Genomic DNA, 24,625 nt, shown 5'->3' on the forward strand with positions numbered 1-24,625 from the left:
TGCGCGGGCCACTTAAAATTCCCAGTGTGGCCCGCGGGCCTGGGGTTGAGCAACCTGGTTTTAAACTTCTACAAGAGTTGGTGCGTGATGGTATGAAGGTCAAGCTCGTTTGGTTCCTTGATCATTGATTTGCTGGCAAGACTGTGATCAACTAACCCATCAATGGGTCAAAAACTCATTCTTGGTGTAGCCAAAGGTGTTGCTACTACTTCTCTTAACGGTCTGCTTGCAAAACGGAGATGTATAGAGTCAAAAGGTTCAAGTCAAAGCGCTGGATCGGTTTCTCCAAGGACATCGACGTTCAGTATTTGTGGGGCACGATCAGAAAATCAATTTGCTTAACGGTTTTTGGCCACCCACTAATCTACTATATTATATAATCTGGAAGAAACGAAATATGGGAACACAATATAATATTAGTGATAATAGCGTACTTGAATCTGAATCAATTGTATGCCTCCTTGTGAATAAATGTAATTTGGATTGTTTATATTGACCAGATTAATGTACCGGTAGTAAATTTTGATGATACAATCAAGTCTGATTCGCTTCTCAATAAGTACCAGATATAAAATTTTATATCCTAATTTAGAGATTATTTTTATTTTACTTTGATGTGCTTCCTACGTAGTGCCCCATTCGCCGTATTTTCGTTAAACATTAAACTTTGATCGTAAATCAAATAAGATATTGAAATAATCAGGTGAATGTTAAGACGATATCAGTAACTCTGACCTAAGTTGTAATGATTGTGATGAAAAAATAGTTGAGATACCGGAGTAGACAAGAATAATTCTTAAATTTTCATGATATTAACCTTTTTTTCATAGTTTGTTTGGAGAAAATTCTCTTATTGTATACTAGAAATAATCCCCTAACGTTTTAACATACGAGGATGTATTGGTATCTAGTTAGCCTAGACCAGTTCCATGTTTAAACAAAATATTGCGTTACCATAGCAACGAACAATAAATTATTAAAAGTGTTAGTGTAAAGTACCTGTATTTAAAAGGGTTAAGAGGTAAGCAGATTTACGAACATATGCTTAATACCCTTGGTGATCAATGTCCTTGAATAATTGGACTGCAAGCTTCAAAAGAAGTAAATTTTCCATTGAAGATGATGACCGATCGGGAAGACCAGTTTCTGTGTCAGTCCCCGAAAATATCGATTCAGTTCATGACATGATTTTATCAGAACGTCGAATTGGGGCTAAAACGGATATCTGAAGCACTGAATATTTCATATAGTTCACGTCAATTTGGACATGAGAAAAATTGCTGCAAAATGGATGCCCAAATGTTTGAATGTTGACCAAAAGCGTGCAAGGGTAGAAGCATCGCGTTCGATCTATGCTCGATTTGAAAACGATGTAGACTTTTTAAACCGAATTGTTACTATGGATGAGACCTGGATACATTTCTACGATCCAAAAACAAAGCAACAATCGATGGAATGGTGACACTCTGGTTCTCTAAAACCTAAGAAGTTTCGTGTCCAAAAATCTGCTGGAAAAGTTCTTGCTTCAGTTTTTTGGGATTGCCATGGAGTAATCATGATTAATTTTTTGGATAAGGGTTGAACAATTACTGGAGATTACTATTCTACATTACTGACCACTCTACGGGAAAAAATTAAAGAGAAAAAACGCGGAAAGCTATCCAAAGGTGTTTTGTTTTTGTAGGACAACGTCTCTGTACACAAATCTTATCCTGCCATACAAAAAATTCGTGATTTAGGGTTTGAATTACTAGAACATCCCCCTTATTCACCAGATTTCCTCCAATGAACAAAAATTTTAAAAGGCTGTAAATTTTCTTCCAACGAGGAGGTAATAGAAGCTTCAGAGATTTGGTTTGCAGACCAAGTATCTTTGACTTTGAAATTGAGATTTTTAATCTGTGAAAGAAGTAAAATAATGTTTTTTAGATTTGACTGGAGTATACACAATGTTTTTCAACCATGCTATCGCCAAAGACAAAAGAAACAAAATATTTGGTATATCCACCTTGTAAATCCTGTAAGAAATCGATGAATTCGAAGCCACTGCACACTTTTCATGGATTATCCTCATACTTTATCAATTTCAATAACGTCCACATTGATTTATAGCTTCTAGTAAAGAAAATTGGAGAGGTATAGATTCAAACTAACAAATTTTTCGTCAGTCATTAATTTAAACTCATTTATTTAATTTAGAAATAAATACGCCGGAGGAAACTGTTGACTCGTTTTAGGACGATAATTGATCAAGGAAATTACTAGAAAATACTGAATATATTATAGCAAGATTTTGAAGAACAAGCACGTAATAGTTATAATAAGAGTTTATATAAAAAATAAGATATATAGGGAAAAAAATGATTGCCTATATTTTTCCAATCTATCAACTTCAAAGATATTGTTCCACGAAAACCAGTTATTTGTTCGGATTCAAAGTTGATGAAAGTATAGGAAACTTTTCGAATCGGGAGTTCGTTATGTGTTTAGCAAACTTTCAAAACCGTTTGTAAACTTCTCCCTCATCCGTTCGTTTGTATAACTTCGAGAACAAGATAAACCTACCCTACCTTAATCCTACAAGATATTTTCCTCTCCATATGGAAACCGTTTTAATGCGAAACGTCACAAAACATCGACGAAACGGAAACCTTTCACAGCGCCACACAGGAACGAAGCTTTAGAGACACTGACGATGCCGAATCAGTTTATTCTACCCCTCATCCGCTGCTTAGCAACACAACCCCGCCTACAGAGAACATCTCGGTATTGCTCTTTGACAGATATTGGTGGAAGTTATATGTAAAATAGATGTGGAATCCTGGATGATTGAAAATATATTGAGACTAATGCCGGCGGTTGTTTCCATTCCTCATTGTTATTTACGAACCATCACGTTTGTTGTTTTTTAACTACGTACGGTAATATCAAATAGCATCCTATCCTTATCACGCTCTTCCATCACGTATCTTCTCCATCTCTTGAATAAAAATGAAGAGATCTATCCAACCCAACCCAACTAATTGTTTTCTTTTTATTTCTCAAATAATTTTCATTTGCTTTATTAAAATTTGAACAGATACATATGATTCATACTGTATATTAGATATTACGAATATTTTTTTTTTCTAACTATATCATCTACATAAAAAAAATCGACCCCGTCATTCGCAAGTCACTGGCAAAAAAACTGAACACGATATTGAATTTTTTCTACTACTTAGGGGTAACTGACCCTTAAAACATTATCTACCTGACTCACCACTACCATTTAACCGTTAAACTTCAACCGATACATCTCCGTTAAAAACAGGAATTTGTTTCCAGAGTTTACAGTCCTTATCAAGTAACTTTCATCGAAGACCTTGAGTTAAAAAGGCCAACTACTGACCCAAAAATTAACCCCATCCCACCGAGCAGATATAGGACGAGTCTACAGAAGACCTGGACAAAAATTTCCACAGTGTTGCATAAAAGAAAACGTGGCTTTTAGAGGAGGTTCCTAGAAGGTTTCGGCAGCATTTCAATACAAGCAAAAACGGTTGATTTTTATTGAAATATCGTTCCTTACTCCAGTTTCATACTAATGCAGGACAATGTCAGTCCCCATACTTCAGGTTCCGTGAGGCAGTATTTACAGGATAACGAAATTGCGGCTAAGGATTTTCCCAGACTTAAATTCTATTGAGTATTGTATGGGATGAACTCGAGAGAAAAGTTCGGGCTAGAAATCCTGCAACAACCATGAAATCAGACCTCAAAACCACTGATGAATGAATTTCTTGTTTTTCGGCGGTTTACCGCTCTTCAATTCCCTCTGAAACAAGATATTAATCTGTTTCATCGTTGTTTAGACTTTTTACTTTCTTAGTTTAGCAGAAAAAAATGTTTGTTCTAATTTTATTTTCTCGACATTAAATTTAACCTTTCATGTTTCGAAGCCAATGGTTACAATATTCAAAGACATTCTAATAAAGCTGCGAGGGGTAATGCAAACTTAAGCGGATCATACTGCATTAACGAGAAAGCAATCAACTCGGTTGGTCGCATTGAATTAAATTTGAGATCAATATTTCACAAGTAGGTTGATATAACTTCATTAAAAGCAATAATATTGGTCGGTTTTTAATATGATTGTTACTTCTAATCAGTTAATATGTTTTAGACTTAACAACCATCCTCTAGATTGATTGGATATGTAATAAAATCAAAAATAAGTCGTCATAACCTCAAATCGTTCTTACTCATGAAGAAATTTAAAAACCCAACAGTAGAGAATTGAAATGTACTCAAGATACCTAAGATAGAATAAAAAATCTAGTCCCCGCTTTTAAAATTTAAGTAAAAAATCGCCTAGTTTCCTCAAATTGTTGCTAGTTCTGATAATTTTATATCTTTACTGAAAATAGTGAAGCACATTATGATGTAATGCGTGGATGCGTTGTTTGTTGCCTACTCGATTTGATTTCTCATATCCAACTCATGGAACGCAATAGAGTGAATACATGACAGTTGATTTTATAATAGGTTTGTTTCTTGGTAGCTACACTAGAACTGTACTGAACTGGACCAGTTCATGAGTGTATAGAATTAGTTCGGTCCGATACAGAGAATGGAGCGTTTGTTAATTGTTGTATTTGAGGTTATTTGATGTGATTCAGGCCTTGTTGTATTAACAATAATGGTAAACGATTTAGTACTTTTTGATATTTTCCATTCGTCCGATGACTGGCTGAACTGACTCTAGACACAGTGAACTGGATGAACTAGTTCTTTTGCACTGCTACTAAGAAAGAAAGGCGCGACTCTAGCGTTGGTTCTGCTACAAAGAACGCTTTAGTGTACACTTCCTGAACTAATTCTGCCAGTGCAGCTACCAAGAACAAACCTTATAATAACCTGCACTAGCATGATACTAAAAATATTATATGTTTTCTTTTATTTTCATGGATAAAGTGAAAATACGACAATAGACAAAATAATTATCATCGTAAAATGCTAAGGTGGATACTAACAAAGAAAAATGGGACATTGCAAAGACGATATAATGGATGCCATGACTGTCAGAGACTAGAGGCATATGTTACGATAAAAAAAGTTGTAAACAGAAAAGCTGCAAGATTTAACGAAGATTAAATTAAATCATCTCTAGTATACACTGCAAAAACTAGTTTTTGTTATTTCGATAAGTGATTGACAGAACAAGAGGAGGTAGATTCATGAAGCTGTATCGTCTTCTGGAATTAGAACTACTGGTCGACAACTACAAGATTACATTTTGCGCAAAACCACTTAATTTGGAAAATAATCTATCTACAAGCTTGAACGTTTGACGTGGAAGGTCGATTAGGGCGTAGGGAGACATAAGTTTTGATGAGACGTTGAATTCTTCTGGTTATTCTTTAATTCCTTTTATTGAGACGCCAAATTCTGATCCAGAGCATGCCTCGTCTTTCATAAACCAGGGAATACATGCTACTGGAACCATTATTGTTTTTTTGTTACTAATCAATTCTGAAAATAATTTGAAATTGCAAGCTTTTACTAACAATATGATTTCTCAAAGAAATAATTTGAAAAAAAGTTTCTCAGTACCAAAATAACGATTTCTAATATAAAACGACGTCGTCGTTCACAAAAGCGACAGACCAGTGGACATGGGATGCCTAACATGGGTTTCAAGTTTCAAGGGGTTTCTTGTAAGCTTGCTAATTTATTAATACGAAGGCACGACGCTTAAAAGGGTCAATTTCAACGTGACAAAATTTATTTTTGTCGACATAAATCAGCGTATATCGTGAGGTTACGGATCCAAGAAGGGAATCTATATGCTTTCCAAGTCGTTGATGATGTATTTCTCATATAATAGAAGAATAGGTTAGGTTAGGTTAGGTTCACACATTTTTCAAAAATCTCAAAAGAAATTCATTAAGACTAATTGTGTTATTTATTACTCATTATCACGTGATACTAATTATTTAAAAGAAGTACTCTAAAAAAGAAATACTACTACTTATAGTAAGTTTTCGAGTTTTTTTCTCAACTGATTATCAATTCCCACCCATTTATGTACTCACGTTTAGAAATATATCTAAAAATACCTTCACAAATTACTCAACACAAAATCATTAATATTAAATCAGTTTATTGAATATACCTAAGAAATTGGTTCAGTTTTCTTGTAAGTTCCGTTCTTGGTTGCTGCATCAAACTTTGTTGAATTATTAAAATAAAATTTCCTCAGAAATTTCCTTAAAGCTCTTCCGTTAAACTCTGATAAGACGTACATAAATCAAGTAATGTCTACTAGAACCTGTAAATCAACCAGTTTAGTATATGGATTTTATTTAGGCCGATTCATGGCCAGATTATCCTACTTTTTCCCATAACGAAATTTGAGATCAATTCAATAGAATTCAACCTAATTCGTCACTAATTCTTGATTTCCAGATCCTCCCTTTAAAAGACGTTCAGTAGGATTTTCTATCACCAAATATAGTTTCTCATCAACTACTTGTAAACAATTTTGTTGATTTACCAGGCTGATCATAATGAATCTCAATTTAATAGGAAACAGAATTTTCTATCCTAGAATTCTTAATTTGTTTATATCTCCTGGCAGGATCATTTTCCATTAATTTCTGGAGTATTTGTATCCAATTGCACTAAGATATTTATATGAACATTTCCAGAAAAACTTTTTTGATCAATATCTAGATTGCTAGTTTTCCTTATAACATTATAATGTACACAAGTTGTCCAAATATCAAGACAATACATTTTCTAATTGGATTTTTCTTGTTATCTGTATTCACTATATTAAAAGAGATGATAGAAAATCTAAATAATTCATTCATATCTCTCAATACAAATATATAGATTTTGTATTGTTTGTATTCACAGGAAGTTTTCATATGAATATGAACCGGCTTCATAAGCTTAAGGTTTGGACTCGTTCTACTGCTTTTCTCCATTCCTGTTTACGCCAGCTCTCTGTTTCTATTCTTTCTAAATCTTCTCTATGAGATTTTATCTAATTCTCACTCAATTGCGATGGACTGCGAAGATCTCGCACTACACACTCCGTCATTGTTGACATTCAGGCGTCAGTCGGCGTTGTGCTACAGCCACGTAAACATGTCCGCCATTATTGATAATTCCGCCAAGTTTGATTTGCAAAGAGTGATTCGTTTTATACAGGCTGAAGGCCATAGCCCTGCAGAAATCGATCGGAGAATGAGTCGTGTGTATGGGGAAAACTACATTAGTAGTTTGTCTATGGAATTTCCAGAAGTTTCAAGGTTTGTTTTGTTACTGAACGGTTAGGTTACGTTGGCGGCAAGAGGGTATTGAGAAGCTTGTCCACAGATATGACAAATGTCTCAATTCTCTTCGGTGATTATGTCGAAAAGTGTACAAATCTTTTGGAAATAAAATTATTGTTTTATACGAACACGTCTTTTATTTATAGCCTATCGGACGTTGCCCCATACAACGGAGTTTCTTTATTACTTATTTTTTTTTGTTGAAATAATTCAAATTCAGTATAAGTATAAATTATTTTTCGATTACTTTTATCAATGAGTCTTAACAAGGAAGTTTCTTTTTTATCAACAACAAATGATCAAGACTGGCCTACTTAATCCTTCAAACCGCTAGATAGTATATCGAGGCCTAAGCACTCGACAGGGTCACTAGAATGGAATTGAAGTGACCACTTACACGATGTACAAAGAAAGATTGTTCCCGAAGGAGCGATGCTGATATTGAATCCATTAATGAATTGGGTTAAAGTTAAAAGAAAAAGCTATGTCACGTTAATTTTTTGATACGACATAATCGTACAGAATTCTTTTATATTGAAAACTTGTACGGAAACGGGGCGTTTCATAAAGGATATCCAATAATAACTGGAGAAACTATTATAGTGTAGCCAAGGACGAAAGTTATTGATATGAAAGTGGTCGAGAAAATTTTGTTTTAAGCTTGTGGAAATAATTCTAAAAAATAAGTAAATTAAAGTGATCAAGCTAGACGGAAAATGTAGATCAATAAATTTTTTCCCAACCTCCTCAATTGAAATGGTAAGAATGGACATTTATTTAAAAAATATGAAAAAAGTTGTGAGTCCAAAATATACGAAAGGGGTGAAAATTTTTATATATTTAATCTACCACCAGTATTTTCACACACACACACACTGAATGATGCATCCTTCAAATTTACAACTAATATTACGAGGATATATTGAAAAATTCTTAGCCTACTATAGAACCAAACAAAATTTCAATGTCAAAATATTTTATTACTCATCATATTCTCCTCTTATATTTGGATACATTTATTACAGCGAACCTACAACGACACTAGACCTTTCAAAAAAAATGTTTCTTCCTGTTTTGCAAACCAGACCTCCACAGCTTTTATTACCTCCTTATTAGAAGAAAATTGAGGACCTTTTAAACTTTTTTTCACTTGAGGAAAGAGATGATTGTCGGACGAAGTCAAATCTGGTGAATAAGGGGGGGTGTTCTGGTAATTCAAACCCTAAATCACGAATTTTTGCATGGCAGGATAAGATTTGTGTGCAGGGGCGTTGTGCCAAAAACAAAACACCTTTGGATAGCTTTTCGCGTCTTTTCTCTTCTATTTCTTCCCGTAGAGTGGTCAGTAATGTCGAATAGTAATCTCCAGTTATTGTTCTACCCTTATCCAAAAAATCAATCATGATTACTCCATGGCAATCCCAAAAAACTGAAGCAAGAACTTTTCCAGCAGATTTTTGGACACGAAACTTCGTAGGTTTTGGAGAACCAGAGTGTCGCTATTCCATTGATTGTTGCTTTGTTTCTGGATCGTAGAAATGTACCCAAGTCTCATTCGGTTTAGGAAGTCTACATCGTTTTCAGATCGAGCACAGATCTAACGCGATGCTTCTTGCACGCTTTTGGTTAACATCCAAACATTTGGGCATCCATTTTGCAGCAATTTTTCTCTTGTACCAATTGACGTGAACTATATGAAATATTCAATGCTTCAGATATCCGTTTTAGCCCAATTTGAAGCTTGCAGTCCAATTTTTCAAGGACATTGATCACCAAGAGTATTAAGCATGTCTTCGTAAATCTGCTTACCTCTTAACCCTTTTAAATACAGGTACTGGATGATGACTCAATTTTTCGATTTTTACAATTCCACGGTGGACATCTTTTTTCTTTTAATTTATTGCGTAGCTCTGGTTTACTTTTTTGACGTCAAACTTTACACTAACACTTCTAATAATTTATTGTTCGTTGCTATGGTAACGCAATATTTTGTTTAAACATGGTACTGGTCTAGGCTAACTAGATATCAGTACATCCTCGTATTTTTTATCCCTTTTCCCGATTCTAAGATTTCTAAAAGTATTCCACGGTTTTTTTCTAGTTCTTAGAGCAATTTTTGTTTTTTGAAACTCTATTGAAGTTCATTTGAGCTTGCTCTCTGTATTTACTCACCCTCATGATTGGACCTATTGTATATTGGAAAATTGACATTTCGATGCCTCAAAAAACGAGCTAATAGTGTGAAAATAGCAAATATAAACCGAACGCCTCTCTGGCGATTCGCCAGCTCTAAAAGTAATTTACTGAATGTTGTAGAGATAGTTTTCTTGATAAATGAGCCTCTAATTCTAGCGGTGCTCAATTTTTTGCGATGTATATTAATTCAAGTGAGAAAAACTAAATTGTCGGTATCAATTGTGTGACATAATTGATTGAGAATCGATTTAATCGAAGATGTTTTTATGAAAGCGAGATTACATTTCGGTCAAAATCTGCTGAACGTAAAAGGTACCTAACCGAATCAAAAAATTCTTTTATGGTTAACTATTACAATCTTACGGGATTTGTCACGTTTTCGAATAACCTCAAATATGTTTTATATTTATTCCAATAGATAAAAGTTATCCTGTATATTTTTCTATACGTGGTTTGTCGATTAGGCAAATTGAATTACATCAACCCTTAGTGGTGGTAAACATAATCCCTGTAATATCAAATGGAAATGAAGATCGAGCTTTTCAAATGTTCTAATATCAAGATAATCTTCTTCTTCTTCTTTTTCTTTATCGTATGCTAGGACTAGTCCTATGTTTGCATCGATGGTTGCCTAGCTGCAGCTGGGATCATGAAAACCAGCTTGTAGGTGGTCGTCCTGGTGTCTTCCTTTGCAATCTTTGCTAACCGTTTATCTGATATTCTGTCCACGTGGTCTCTCCATTCCCTTCGCCGATTTTTCGCCCTTCCCACTACATCCTAGATCATCATTTCTCTTATAGACAGAAAAAATAGTTAAAACCAATGTCTAGATTAGATCAGATTAGATGAGTTAAGGTATATAGTCGAAAATTTATCTCACAAACACTTTGACCTATTGATCTATTGTGTACCCGGAACTGTTTACCAAGGGGTTAACTCTTTTGATTGTAAAAAGCTTGAATATAATCACCGTAGTCTTGGTTTCCAATGTCTAACTGGGATAAAGTGTAATATTAATAACATTAACAACATTTTTGTTTCGTTCAAAATGAACTACACACTGTGACCCAAAAGATCTTTTGTTTTCTTAAACTGATTAAAAAACAGACCATCGAAAAAGAGCAACAGATTATCGAAAAAGAAAAAACAAATTAAAGTTCAAAATTATATATAATTTAACCCTATTTTTCCTTTTCTTGCTGTGGATCTGGGTATACTCTACGTAGTAGAACCCCTTGCATCATCTTCAGGTGTCAATTGAGGTATCATTGCCCCAATCCACACCAACAACATCCAATACATTTAATAGTTCTTTGGCTATAGGTTCCGGGAAGTATTTTAAACCCTGTAGTACCTTTTTTTTCATATTTACAACCATGTTTTTACTATTATCCTGTAGCATGAGTGCAGATAGGTTCAATTATATACTTTAGCAAGTTTTCTGAATCATTTCCCATCAATCTAGTGCGTTCTGGTACCTCTAGGAGGGTTACAAATTGTGTAACTACATAGCTATAACGGTGGTTTGTATTACTATTAAAACTACAGAACCAATGGGGTAAACAACCATCTATTTCATTCCACGTATACCTTCTATCCTAAAAAACTCTTTTTTTTTCTTTTTTTGAAAATCAGCTTCAAATAAACGGCACTTATTTTGATAATTATGTACTTAGCATACTTTTACTGATGTAAAATGTGAAATAAATAAGTGAGCAGAAGGTTTTAATCATTAACTCCAACTACAAAGAATAATTCACAAACAGCGTAAGAAACAAAAGCCTACTTTTTACGCTATTGCTCGTAAAGAGAAAAATAAGTTTATATAATGATTTACAAGCTTTAAACTCTCATTAGATAATTAGAATTTAGCATAATTTTTATTTGTTTCAAAGTTTTTAAACAAAATTTTGTACAGTACATCTAAACGTTTTTGTATCGGTCTGTATTGTAAATTCTTTCTGATTTTGTCTAGTAAACGAACTAAAAATATCAATAAATAATGATTAATTTGTGACCTTTCTCATGATTCATTGTTTGGACCGCATGGTACGTACGTATTCAACGATTTTTCATAATATGTCGCGTGGAAACAGTGCAAAATGCACTCATAAGCAATTTTTTTTTGAAAATACGTTAATTTAGTAACACGTGCTTTATCACGGTATACCGATGCATAATAAACATTTGCAAATCATATGCATCACCAAACCCTGTCAACTATGAGTATATCTTCTTTTATACAGAATGTCCAGTTAGTTAAAACAACCAAAAGTGTTATAGTGACGCGTTTTTTTTGCAATTTTGAGAAACCTCGTCACCAAGCTTATAATAGATGTTCTATCTACAGGGTGGCGCAATAAAACGCGCATATTGCATCATCTTTCGTGGAGTTTTGGGTAGCCATGAGTCACTTCGAAAAAAAGCGTCGCGCTTTTTATGTTCGCACGTTTTACGAGAACGGTCGTTCATACGTCTTGTCAAGGCGACACATTAATGAAGCCCCGAGAGTGCAAATTTGATTAAAATTGGATTAAGCGTTTCGAAGAGATCGATTCCACCAGCAAAAGGTCGTTCAAGAACGTCTAGGACCACAGACAATATTATCGGCGGTTTTAAACTTGTCGCAACGAAGTTCACAGCGAATTTTGAAGTTGGATCTCAAACTACATCCTTATAAGCTCCAGCTAACACAGGAATTAAAAGATGACGACTTTGGAACAAGGTTGGCATTAGCTGAAGAAGTGCTTTTTTCAGATGAGGCTCATTTTCATTTAAATGGGTTTATAAACCGACAAAATTCTCGTTATTGGACCGAAAAAAATTCCAAAATTGAAACATCAAAAACCACTGCATAGTCCGAAAGTAACGGTATGGGCAGCAATTTCAAGAAAACGAATTATTGGCCCTTTCTTCTTTGAAGATTCACGAGAGAACCAGAATAGCGGATACGAGAACTTGGTTCCAGCCAAACGAAGCGACATCAAATGACTCTATGGCGGCTGTGAGACCCGCAAGACTAATTTCCAATAGAGGTGATATCCCTTGGCCACCACGTATCCCTGACTTGACGCCTCTTGATTTTTTTGTGGGGAAACCTCGAACATAAAGTCCACATAAACAATCCGAGGGACATCAGTCAGCTGAAGGAAAATATCCGCCAGGAAATGGCAGAAATTACCCCAGATTTATTGACGAGTGGTTTCACAAAAGTCCCTCATTTAGATGATGTTATTTTTAAGGAAGATTGTAGAATTCTACCACAGAATAATGAGGTCTTTCAAGCAGAAATACCCTTGTCAATCTTCGTAACTTTTAAATGTAGTTGCCACTTTTAATTCCGAATAATTGAATAATTTTATTGAATTGAAGATGATGGAATTGTTTACTAGATCAGAGGAGGTGGGTATTAAGGATCAGTCTTGAACCATAGTTACAAAAATTCCATAAGTAAATTAAATAACTTGCTAACCTCCAATTTCATTTAACTTTATCTTAGAACTTTCACGCAATGAAAATAGATCTTGAATGAGCTGCTTCATCTGCAAGCTTTTGGATGAAATCGATTTAATTTTGTTTTGTCATTTCTGGCAATGTGGTCGACCGTAAAAAATAATTCTTCTATTATTAAAATTGAATTAGTCTTCGGTGATACAATCCCAGTAACTTAGATTGTTTTCCTTTTTATTTTATTCTCTAGTTGTACCGTTTTCAATCAACGTGTCACCAACAGCATCAACATTTCTCTCATGTCACCAATGAATGAACTCGAAAAACCCGACATAAATTTTGTCGTGTCCGGGCAAGGGTTAAATATGATATTAGAAGGGGAAGATAATGAGGTTGCGTGGAATATTCAGAATCATATTAAACGTTGAAATACATATGGAAGCAGGAATTTCTCGTATTAATTTATGTTTTATTAAAAAATATAATTTGTTAACAAATAAACATCGAGACATGAAACCAGCAATGAATTTATTACAAACATAATGATGAGGAAAGAAATGAAATAAAAAAGTATAATTGAGAAAAATATGATATTGGAAGGAAACCAAAACTAGTGAATCACGTCATTCGTAACCAATATTTCTTAATTAAAATTATCAAAGGAAAATTTCAAGGGAAACCCTCCATTGTTGGTGAAATTTCGTGAATCAAAAACTCGGCTTTCCGGAAGAAATATCATGGAGAAGTACTCGCTATGTTTTTTGCAAATAGTTAAGTGTATATAACATCTGATTTAATGCTCAAAACGGAAGCATATTGATTGATTAAATTATAAACGAACCCTTAAAGCTTTCCGCCTCTGAACTATGAAGTTGATAGTAGTAATTCTCTGTCTGCGGCAATTAACAAGACTACTCTCACTTTTCCTTGTTTATGGTTTTAATTAAACATCAAGATGAATAATCACGGACGATAAAATTTTCTCTCGGTTAGCTTTTTTTTAGAAAAAAATTTCGAGCGGTTTTTATTCGATTAATTATCATTAAATTCGCAATTACTCTATAATACGAATCTTGTGTAAAAGGAACAAGAAGCGAATGAATTTTCAGTATTTAACCGAAAATAGACTATACAACATGTGGTCGTAAAACGTTCCGCTTCTGCATGTCAATCTAGACGGTACAAATACCCTCAAAGAATAGGAGAATAGAACGGTCCAAGAATTCTTGCTCAAAAAGTAAGATGGTCCAAAGACACTTGCAAAAAGAATAACACAGTCCACGAACTCTTCCACAAAGAATATGTCGGTCCAAAGAGTCTTACTCGAGGAATAGGACTGTCCAAGGATTCTTGTACAAAAAAGTAGATGGTTCAAAGACTGTTGCAGAAAGTATAATACAGTCCACGGACTCTTCCACAAAGAATAGGACAGTCCAAGAAGTCTTCCTCAAAGAAAATTACAGTTAAGGACTCTTCGACAAAGAATAGGTGGGTCCAAAGAGTCTTCTTCAAAGAATTAAACAGTTCAATACTCTTTCACAAAGAATGGGACGATCCAAGGACTTGTCTGTCCGCAAAGAATATGTCGGTCCAAAGAGTCTTACTTGAGGAATAGGACTGACCAAGGATTCTTGTACAAAAAAGTAGTTGGTTCAAAGACTGTTGCAGAAAGTATAATACAGTCCACGGACTCTTCCACAAAGAATAGGACAGCCCAAGAAGTCTTCCTCAAAGAAAATTACAGTTAAGGACTCTTCGACAAAGAATAGGTGGGTCCAAAGAGTCTCCTTCAAAGAATTAAACAGTTCAATACTCTTTCACAAAGAATGGGACGATCCAAGGACTTGTCTGTCCGCAAAGAATATGTCGGTCCAAAGAGTCTTACTCGAGGAATAGGACTGACCAAGGATTCTTGTACAAAAAAGTAGTTGGTTCAAAGACTGTTGCAGAAAGTATAATACAGTCCACGGACTCTTCCACAAAGAATAGGACAGCCCAAGAAGTCTTCCTCAAAGAAAATTACAGTTAAGGACTCTTCGACAAAGAATAGGTGGGTCCAAAGAGTCTTCTTCAAAGAATTAAACAGTTCAATACTCTTTCACAAAGAATGGGACGATCCAAGGACTTGTCCGCAAAGAATATGTCGGTCCAAAGAGTCTTACTCGAGGAATAGGACTGACCAAGGATTCTTATACAAAAAATTAGATGGTTCAAAGACTGTTACAGAAAGAATAATACAGTCCACGGACTCTTCCACAAAGAATAGGACAGCCCAAGAATCTTCCTCAAAGAAAATTACAGTTAAGGACTCTTCGACAAAGAATAGGTGGGTCCAAAGAGTCTTCTTCAAAGAATTAAACAGTTCAATACTCTTTCACAAAGAATGGGACGATCCAAGGACTTATCCGCAAAGAATATGTCGGTCCAAAGAGTCTTACTCGAGGAATAGGACTGACCAAGGATTCTTGTACAAAAAAGTAGTTGGTTCAAAGACTGTTGCAGAAAGTATAATACAGTCCACGGACTCTTCCACAAAGAATAGGACAGCCCAAGAATCTTCCTCAAAGAAAATTACAGTTAAGGACTCTTCGACAAAGAATAGGTGGGTCCAAAGAGTCTTCTTCAAAGAATTAAACAGTTCAATACTCTTTCACAAAGAATGGGACGATCCAAGGACTTGTCTGTCCGCAAAGAATATGTCGGTCCAAAGAGTCTTACTCGAGGAATAGGACTGACCAAGGATTCTTGTACAAAAAAGTAGTTGGTTCAAAGACTGTTGCAGAAAGTATAATACAGTCCACGGACTCTTCCACAAAGAATAGGACAGCCCAAGAAGTCTTCCTCAAAGAAAATTACAGTTAAGGACTCTTCGACAAAGAATAGGTGGGTCCAAAGAGTCTTCTTCAAAGAATTAAACAGTTCAATACTCTTTCACAAAGAATGGGACGATCCAAGGACTTGTCTGTCCGCAAAGAATATGTCGGTCCAAAGAGTCTTACTCGAGGAATAGGACTGACCAAGGATTCTTGTACAAAAAAGTAGTTGGTTCAAAGACTGTTGCAGAAAGTATAATACAGTCCACGGACTCTTCCACAAAGAATAGGACAGCCCAAGAAGTCTTCCTCAAAGAAAATTACAGTTAAGGACTCTTCGACAAAGAATAGGTGGGTCCAAAGAGTCTTCTTCAAAGAATTAAACAGTTCAATACTCTTTCACAAAGAATGGGACGATCCAAGGACTTGTCCTTAAAGAATATGTCGGTCCAAAGAGTCTTACTCGAGGAATAGGACTGACCAAGGATTCTTGTACAAAAAAGTAGTTGGTTCAAAGACTGTTGCAGAAAGTATAATACAGTCCACGGACTCTTCCACAAAGAATAGGACAGCCCAAGAAGTCTTCCTCAAAGAAAATTACAGTTAAGGACTCTTCGACAAAGAATAGGTGGGTCCAAAGAGTCTTCTTCAAAGAATTAAACAGTTCAATACTCTTTCACAAAGAATGGGACGATCCAAGGACTTGTCCGCAAAGAATATGTCGGTCCAAAGAGTCTTACTCGAGGAATAGGACTGACCAAGGATTCTTGTACAAAAAAGTAGTTGGTTCAAAGACTGTTGCAGAAAGTACAATACAGTCCACGGACTCTTCCACAAAGAATAGGACAGCCCAAGAAGTCTTCCTCAAAGAAAATTACAGTTAAGGACTCTTCGACAAAGAATAGGTGGGTCCAAAGAGTCTTCTTCAAAGAATTAAACAGTTCAATACTCTTTCACAAAGAATGGGACGATCCAAGGACTTGTCTGTCCGCAAAGAATATGTCGGTCCAAAGAGTCTTACTCGAGGAATAGGACTGACCAAGGATTCTTGTACAAAAAAGTAGTTGGTTCAAAGACTGTTGCAGAAAGTATAATACAGTCCACGGACTCTTCCACAAAGAATAGGACAGCCCAAGAAGTCTTCCTCAAAGAAAATTACAGTTAAGGACTCTTCGACAAAGAATAGGTGGGTCCAAAGAGTCTTCTTCAAAGAATTAAACAGTTCAATACTCTTTCACAAAGAATGGGACGATCCAAGGACTTGTCTGTCCGCAAAGAATATGTCGGTCCAAAGAGTCTTACTCGAGGAATAGGACTGACCAAGGATTCTTGTACAAAAAAGTAGTTGGTTCAAAGACTGTTGCAGAAAGTATAATACAGTCCACGGACTCTTCCACAAAGAATAGGACAGCCCAAGAAGTCTTCCTCAAAGAAAATTACAGTTAAGGACTCTTCGACAAAGAATAGGTGGGTCCAAAGAGTCTTCTTCAAAGAATTAAACAGTTCAATACTCTTTCACAAAGAATGGGACGATCCAAGGACTTGTCTGTCCGCAAAGAATATGTCGGTCCAAAGAGTCTTACTCGAGGAATAGGACTGACCAAGGATTCTTGTACAAAAAAGTAGTTGGTTCAAAGACTGTTGCAGAAAGTATAATACAGTCCACGGACTCTTCCACAAAGAATAGGACAGCCCAAGAAGTCTTCCTCAAAGAAAATTACAGTTAAGGACTCTTCGACAAAGAATAGGTGGGTCCAAAGAGTCTTCTTCAAAGAATTAAACAGTTCAATACTCTTTCACAAAGAATGGGACGATCCAAGGACTTGTCTGTCCGCAAAGAATATGTCGGTCCAAAGAGTCTTACTCGAGGAATAGGACTGACCAAGGATTCTTGTACAAAAAAGTAGTTGGTTCAAAGACTGTTGCAGAAAGTATAATACAGTCCACGGACTCTTCCACAAAGAATAGGACAGCCCAAGAAGTCTTCCTCAAAGAAAATTACAGTTAAGGACTCTTCGACAAAGAATAGGTGGGTCCAAAGAGTCTTCTTCAAAGAATTAAACAGTTCAATACTCTTTCACAAAGAATGGGACGATCCAAGGACTTGTCTGTCCGCAAAGAATATGTCGGTCCAAAGAGTCTTACTCGAGGAATAGGACTGACCAAGGATTCTTGTACAAAAAAGTAGTTGGTTCAAAGACTGTTGCAGAAAGTATAATACAGTCCACGGACTCTTCCACAAAGAATAGGACAGCCCAAGAAGTCTTCCTCAAAGAAAATTACAGTTAAGGACTCTTCGACAAAGAATAGGTGGGTCCAAAGAGTCTTCTTCAAAGAATTAAACAGTTCAATACTCTTTCACAAAGAATGGGACGATCCAAGGACTTGTCCTTAAAGAATATGTCGGTCCAAAGAGTCTTACTCGAGGAATAGGACTGACCAAGGATTCTTGTACAAAAAAGTAGTTGGTTCAAAGACTGTTGCAGAAAGTATAATACAGTCCACGGACTCTTCCACAAAGAATAGGACAGCCCAAGAAGTCTTCCTCAAAGAAAATTACAGTTAAGGACTCTTCGACAAAGAATAGGTGGGTCCAAAGAGTCTTCTTCAAAGAATTAAACAGTTCAATACTCTTTCACAAAGAATGGGACGATCCAAGGACTTGTCCGCAAAGAATATGTCGGTCCAAAGAGTCTTACTCGAGGAATAGGACTGACCAAGGATTCTTGTACAAAAAAGTAGTTGGTTCAAAGACTGTTGCAGAAAGTACAATACAGTCCACGGACTCTTCCACAAAGAATAGGACAGCCCAAGAAGTCTTCCTCAAAGAAAATTACAGTTAAGGACTCTTCGACAAAGAATAGGTGGGTCCAAAGAGTCTTCTTCAAAGAATTAAACAGTTCAATACTCTTTCACAAAGAATGGGACGATCCAAGGACTTGTCTGTCCGCAAAGAATATGTCGGTCCAAAGAGTCTTACTCGAGGAATAGGACTGACCAAGGATTCTTGTACAAAAAAGTAGTTGGTTCAAAGACTGTTGCAGAAAGTATAATACAGTCCACGGACTCTTCCACAAAGAATAGGACAGCCCAAGAAGTCTTCCTCAAAGAAAATTACAGTTAAGGACTCTTCGACAAAGAATAGGTGGGTCCAAAGAGTCTTCTTCAAAGAATTAAACAGTTCAATACTCTTTCACAAAGAATGGGACGATCCAAGGACTTGTCCTTAAAGAATATGTCGGTCCAAAGAGTCTTACTCGAAGAATAGGACAATCCAAGACTCTTTAACAGAAAATAGGACTTTCCAAGGAGTCTTTCTCAAAGAATAGTATCATTCAAGGACTCTTCCACAAAGAATAAGACTATCCAAGGACTCATCCTCAAAAGATAAGACGGTCTACTTTCATTTACCCACACAATTCATCCTTTTAAAGCTTTTACCTTAGTGATTTATCACTAAGAATCAAGAATCCTTGATTGAATTCATCAGGTTTCTCGAGTCCATTCCAATTGATATTACTTCTGGAGTTGATGGAACGTTCGGCTTCAATTTATGGGTCCCTACCTCATGTTGATGTTATAATTTTTTTGATACTAGAAGCTGCTTACATTATTGCTTTTATTATGTTGATTATTTACATTTTAGTATAAAGTGAGGTAATGTCAGAGCCAGAAGATAATTTGGTTAGTGCATACTAACATTGATCTATCGATTAATTATCAATGTCAAATTATATTTTGATAAAGACCGAAATAAGTGGAAAAGTGAAGTTTTTATCTATACAAAATTGTCCCTGGAGTTGAAAGTTGACCGTCATATAAAATATAATGAACTCGAAACATAATACAAAGAATCAAGAGAAAAATGATACGTCGTTTTTATGAATTTATTAGGTAGATGACATATTTTGTGGAAAATTTGTTTCCATATGTAGAAATCTGAAAAAACAGTGTTCCTCTGTGGATTTTATGGGTTTTTTAAAGTTATTCGCAAACTTCCTGAGAATTTCCAGACTGTAATAGAATATATCTACTGAATGCTACTCGCTTTGTAAGTCCGTGACGTGAATACGGTCGAATAAGGCACCAATAAAATACAAAGAATAGAGGATAAACGTTAAAATATGGTAATACAAAAAGATAATTCTCTAAATAAAGAGCCTATGGTACAAAAATTTAAATGGATGTCTTATTAATTCAATGTTTATGTGCGGCTCATTGTGAATTTTAAGTAAGTTTTTGTTTCCTTAAGAAAATAACAGAAATTGAACAAAACTAAAAATATTCAACACAAATCATTCAACAACACAAAAAATTTCTAAATTTCATCAGTTTCAACGAATTGTTAGTTATATTGTCTTCACTACATTTTAACTTCGTTAAAGAGAATGAAATTCCAATTTGTCTTTCTACTATATTCGGTTGATGTCATCAACGCAGAAAATTACAATAATACATCGTCTACTACTTGAGAAATGATTTTGCACCCCACCCGACTCAGTAGGAACCTCCAAAAGCACGTAAATTTTACTTCGATCTCACGTGTACATTTCGATTTTCGTCGTCTCGAAAATGGTCATCTTTTAATACTTCTTAGAGGTATTTTCAATACAGCTACGTTATGTTTTCTGATCCCAGTAGTCCTGTATAAAACGAATGGGATTGCTAATTGTCTTAGTCACTATTTCAAAAATTTATACGAGAGAGTAACAATGGTACGATCTTGATTATGCCAATATGTCATTAGGAGTCTGGAAGGATTTTTCCTTGGACGCGTTATAAATAAACGCGGAAAGTCATACCAGCGCGAAAAAATCCATTTCTAGACGTGTAATGAACGATACTTTTTATTATACTTATCTGAAAACGACTAAAAAAGGATAAGAATTAATTTTATGGTAGATTTCGAAAGGTTGTTGCTTGGAAACAGGCCTATAAGCAACCAGCTATCTAGATATTCCCAAAAACATATTAGAAGTGTTTATTTGTTACCCAGTTCGAGTTATGAACACAATTATAAACGTTTTATGGAATAGCGAGATCAAAAACTGTTGAAAAACCTGATATCTTCAACGTTATGTACACGATTCTCAATGCTAAAAAGCTGTTCAACTATAAAATAAATTGCTGGCAATACAAAATATCCAGAAGCTATTTTTGTTTTTGGATTATTATTATTATTAACAGCAGTAACCACACTTTTACGCAAAGCTCCAGATGAACCAGAGATCCAGATTTAATACGTTTGAGTTTAGAACAAGTGGAAGATGATGTACTTTTGGGTTTATGGAAAAACAACCAGACGTTTTACCTATAAGGGATGTACATTCGTGCCCTGTGCACTTTACCGTGAATATGCAGATCTACAGCCTAAAAATATGAACGGCAGAAGATTATTTGTTGTATGTCACGAAACTTGTAAAATAGCTGAAGCTGAATAGACGACGTGGGCTAAGGCGTTCTTCGGGAACCATGTTGGTGGAAAGCGCCATTGATTTGGTTCTTCTAGTATAGCAGAAGGATACATAGAAGAATTGAAGTATCAGAAAACTTGTTAAACGTTTCTCACTTACAAATACAAACTCTGCGACATTCCATCAGGAAAATTGAAACATCTGCTAATCGTCTGGTTCAAAATCTTCAGTTCTAAAGATTGTAATACCGAAAGAACTAGACTTTTACAATAATACAAAAATTCAGATCGTATACGTTGACTCAAGACGTGTTTCAGCATCTTCATCGTCGAGAGAGTACAGATGCCAAAAATAGTAATAATACAACAGATAAAAAATGCTGCGTAATAAAAAAATAATAAATACCAAGTGAAGTTTGAAAAATTTCTCTCAAGTTTTACCCCTTAGGCTTTCATGTAATAAAACTATAATTTTTAGACAGATATTCTGGTTAATTTTTTTCTATGTTACAGATTTCAACCTTTTTTTTTAAATTTTCCTTCAATTGTATAACTAAACTGAAAATTTGATATTTAAATGATGGATAAATATGAGTCTTGATTTACGATCCATCTGGAACCAATTACCCCAATTTCTCCCCTTAACAAGATCATCTTAACGAACTACCCAATGAGATTCAATTAAATTGAGTTAGTTAGATGTTCGGATGGAAATGGAAAAGTAGATACATTGATAATAGTTTCAATTTGATATTTAGTTGAAAAAATCAAGAAATATTCCGTAGAGTATTGAAATTTTTTGAAAAAAAGCTAGTTAAACATAAAACTTGCAAGACACAAATTTCAATCGATGAGATATTGTTGTAACAAACTTTTAAAACATCATCTCATCTCTTTGGGTAGCTATTTTGTACTAAAAAGCATCAATATGAAACCTAAAAGGCTAAAAAACACGTTTATCTGAATTTCAGAATCACAAAGTTCATTTAGACCTAGACGAAGCTCTATTTCAAACAACCGTTCAGAAAATTCCCTCTCATCTTTTTGAGTAGCTATTTTGTACAAAAAAAGCATCAATATGGAACCTAAAAGGCTAAAAAACACGTTTATCTGAATTTCAGAATCATTTAGCTCATTTTTTAGTTCATTTAGACCTAGACGAAGCTCTATTTCAAACAACCGTTTCAAAAAACTCCCTCTCATCTTTTTGAGTAGCTATTTTGTACAAAAAAAGCATCAATATGGAACCTAAAAGGCTAAAAAACACGTTTATCTGAATTTCAGAATCATTTAGTTCATTTTTTAGTTCATTTAGACCTAGACGAAGCTCTATTTCAAACAACCGTTTCAAAAAACTCCCTCTCATCTTTTTGAGTAGCTATTTTGTACAAAAAAAGCATCAATATGGAACCTAAAAGGCTAAAAAACACGTTTATCTGAATTTCAGAATCCTTTAGTTCATTTTTTAGTTCATTTAGACCTAGACGAAGCTCTATTTCAAACAACCGTTTCAAAAAACTCCCTCTCATCTTTTTGAGTAGCTATTTTGTACAAAAAAAGCATCAATATGGAACCTAAAAGGCTAAAAAACACGTTTATCTGAATTTCAGAATCATTTAGTTCATTTTTTAGTTCATTTAGACCTAGACGAAGCTCTATTTCAAACAACCGTTTCAAAAAACTCCCTCTCATCTTTTTGAGTAGCTATTTTGTACAAAAAAAGCATCAATATGGAACCTAAAAGGCTAAAAAACACGTTTATCTGAATTTCAGAATCATTTAGTTCATTTTTTAGTTCATTTAGACCTACGAAGCTCTATTTCAAACAACCGTTTCAAAAAACTCCCTCTCATCTTTTTGAGTAGTTATTTTGTAAAAAAAAGCATCAATATGGAACCTAAAAGGCTAAAAAACACGTTTATCTGAATTTCAGAATCATTTAGTTCATTTTTTAGTTCATTTAGACCTAGACGAAGCTCTATTTCAAACAACCGTTTCAAAAAACTCCCTCTCATCTTTTTGAGTAGCTATTTTGTACAAAAAAAGCATCAATATGGAACCTAAAAGGCTAAAAAACACGTTTATCTGAATTTCAGAATCATTTAGTTCATTTTTTAGTTCATTTAGATCTAGACGAAGCTCTATTTCAAACAACCGTTTCAAAAAACTCCCTCTCATCTTTTTGAGTAGCTATTTTGTACAAAAAAAGCATCAATATGGAACCTAAAAGGCTAAAAAACACGTTTATCTGAATTTCAGAATCATTTAGTTCATTTTTTAATTCATTTAGACCTAGACGAAGCTCTATTTCAAACAACCGTTTCAAAAAACTCCCTCTCATCTTTTTGAGTAGTTATTTTGTACAAAAAAAGCATCAATATGGAACCTAAAAGGCTAAAAAACACGTTTATCTGAATTTCAGAATCATTTAGTTCATTTTTTAGTTCATTTAGACCTAGACGAAGCTCTATTTCAAACAACCGTTTCAAAAAACTCCCTCTCATCTTTTTGAGTAGTTATTTTGTACAAAAAAAGCATCAAAATGGAACCTAAAAGGCTAAAAAACACGTTTATCTGAATTTCAGAATCATTTAGTTCATTTTTTAGTTCATTTAGACCTAGACGAAGCTCTATTTCAAACAACCGTTTCAAAAAACTCCCTCTCATCTTTTTGAGTAGTTATTTTGTACAAAAAAAGCATCAAAATGGAACCTAAAAGGCTAAAAAACACGTTTATCTGAATTTCAGAATCATTTAGTTCATTTTTTAGTTCATTTAGACCTAGACGAAGCTCTATTTCAAACAACCGTTTCAAAAAACTCCCTCTCATCTTTTTGAGTAGTTATTTTGTAAAAAAAAAGCATCAATATGGAACCTAAAAGGCTAAAAAACACGTTTATCTGAATTTCAGAATCATTTAGTTCATTTTTTAGTTCATTTAGACCTAGACGAAGCTCTATTTCAAACAACCGTTTCAAAAAACTCCCTCTCATCTTTTTGAGTAGTTATTTTGTACAAAAAAAGCATCAATATGGAACCTAAAAGGCTAAAAAACACGTTTATCTGAATTTCAGAATCATTTAGTTCATTTTTTAGTTCATTTAGACCTACGAAGCTCTATTTCAAACGACCGTTTCAAAAAACTTCCTCTCATCTTTTTGAGTAGTTATTTTGTACAAAAAAAGCATCAATATGGAACCTAAAAGGCTAAAAAACACGTTTATCTGAATTTCAGAATCATTTAGTTTATTTTTTAGTTCATTTAGACCTAGACGAAGCTCTATTTCAAACAACCGTTTCAAAAAAGCAAAAGTAACTTCAACTATTAGTTTCAAATGTGCAACAGATAACGCAATTTTAATGACTAGTATTGGTTTTGGACGTACAGTAAACAAATTTTCCAACTTTTTTTATATTCCTACGACCTA

The 24,625-nt window shown here is 34.7% G+C and overlaps 1 protein-coding gene across 3 annotated transcripts in view; it reads right to left on the reverse strand.

Annotated features, from left to right (window-relative positions):
* Positions 1–24,625, reverse strand: part of LOC130892674 (Kv channel-interacting protein 4-like) — a 124,841-nt gene that overhangs the window by 85,339 nt on the left and 14,877 nt on the right. The window contains exon 1 of one of the 3 annotated variants that reach the window (XM_057798194.1): positions 2,571–2,691. The exons of the other annotated variants lie outside the window; for them this stretch is intronic. The gene's annotated coding sequence lies outside the window, so the exon portion shown is untranslated. Of the gene's footprint in view, positions 1–2,570; positions 2,692–24,625 lie in introns of those variants that run through there. 3 annotated transcript variants of the gene reach the window in all.

This window comes from Diorhabda carinulata, chromosome 4, assembly GCF_026250575.1.
Source record: "Diorhabda carinulata isolate Delta chromosome 4, icDioCari1.1, whole genome shotgun sequence".
NCBI classification, from domain to species: domain Eukaryota; kingdom Metazoa; phylum Arthropoda; class Insecta; order Coleoptera; family Chrysomelidae; genus Diorhabda; species Diorhabda carinulata.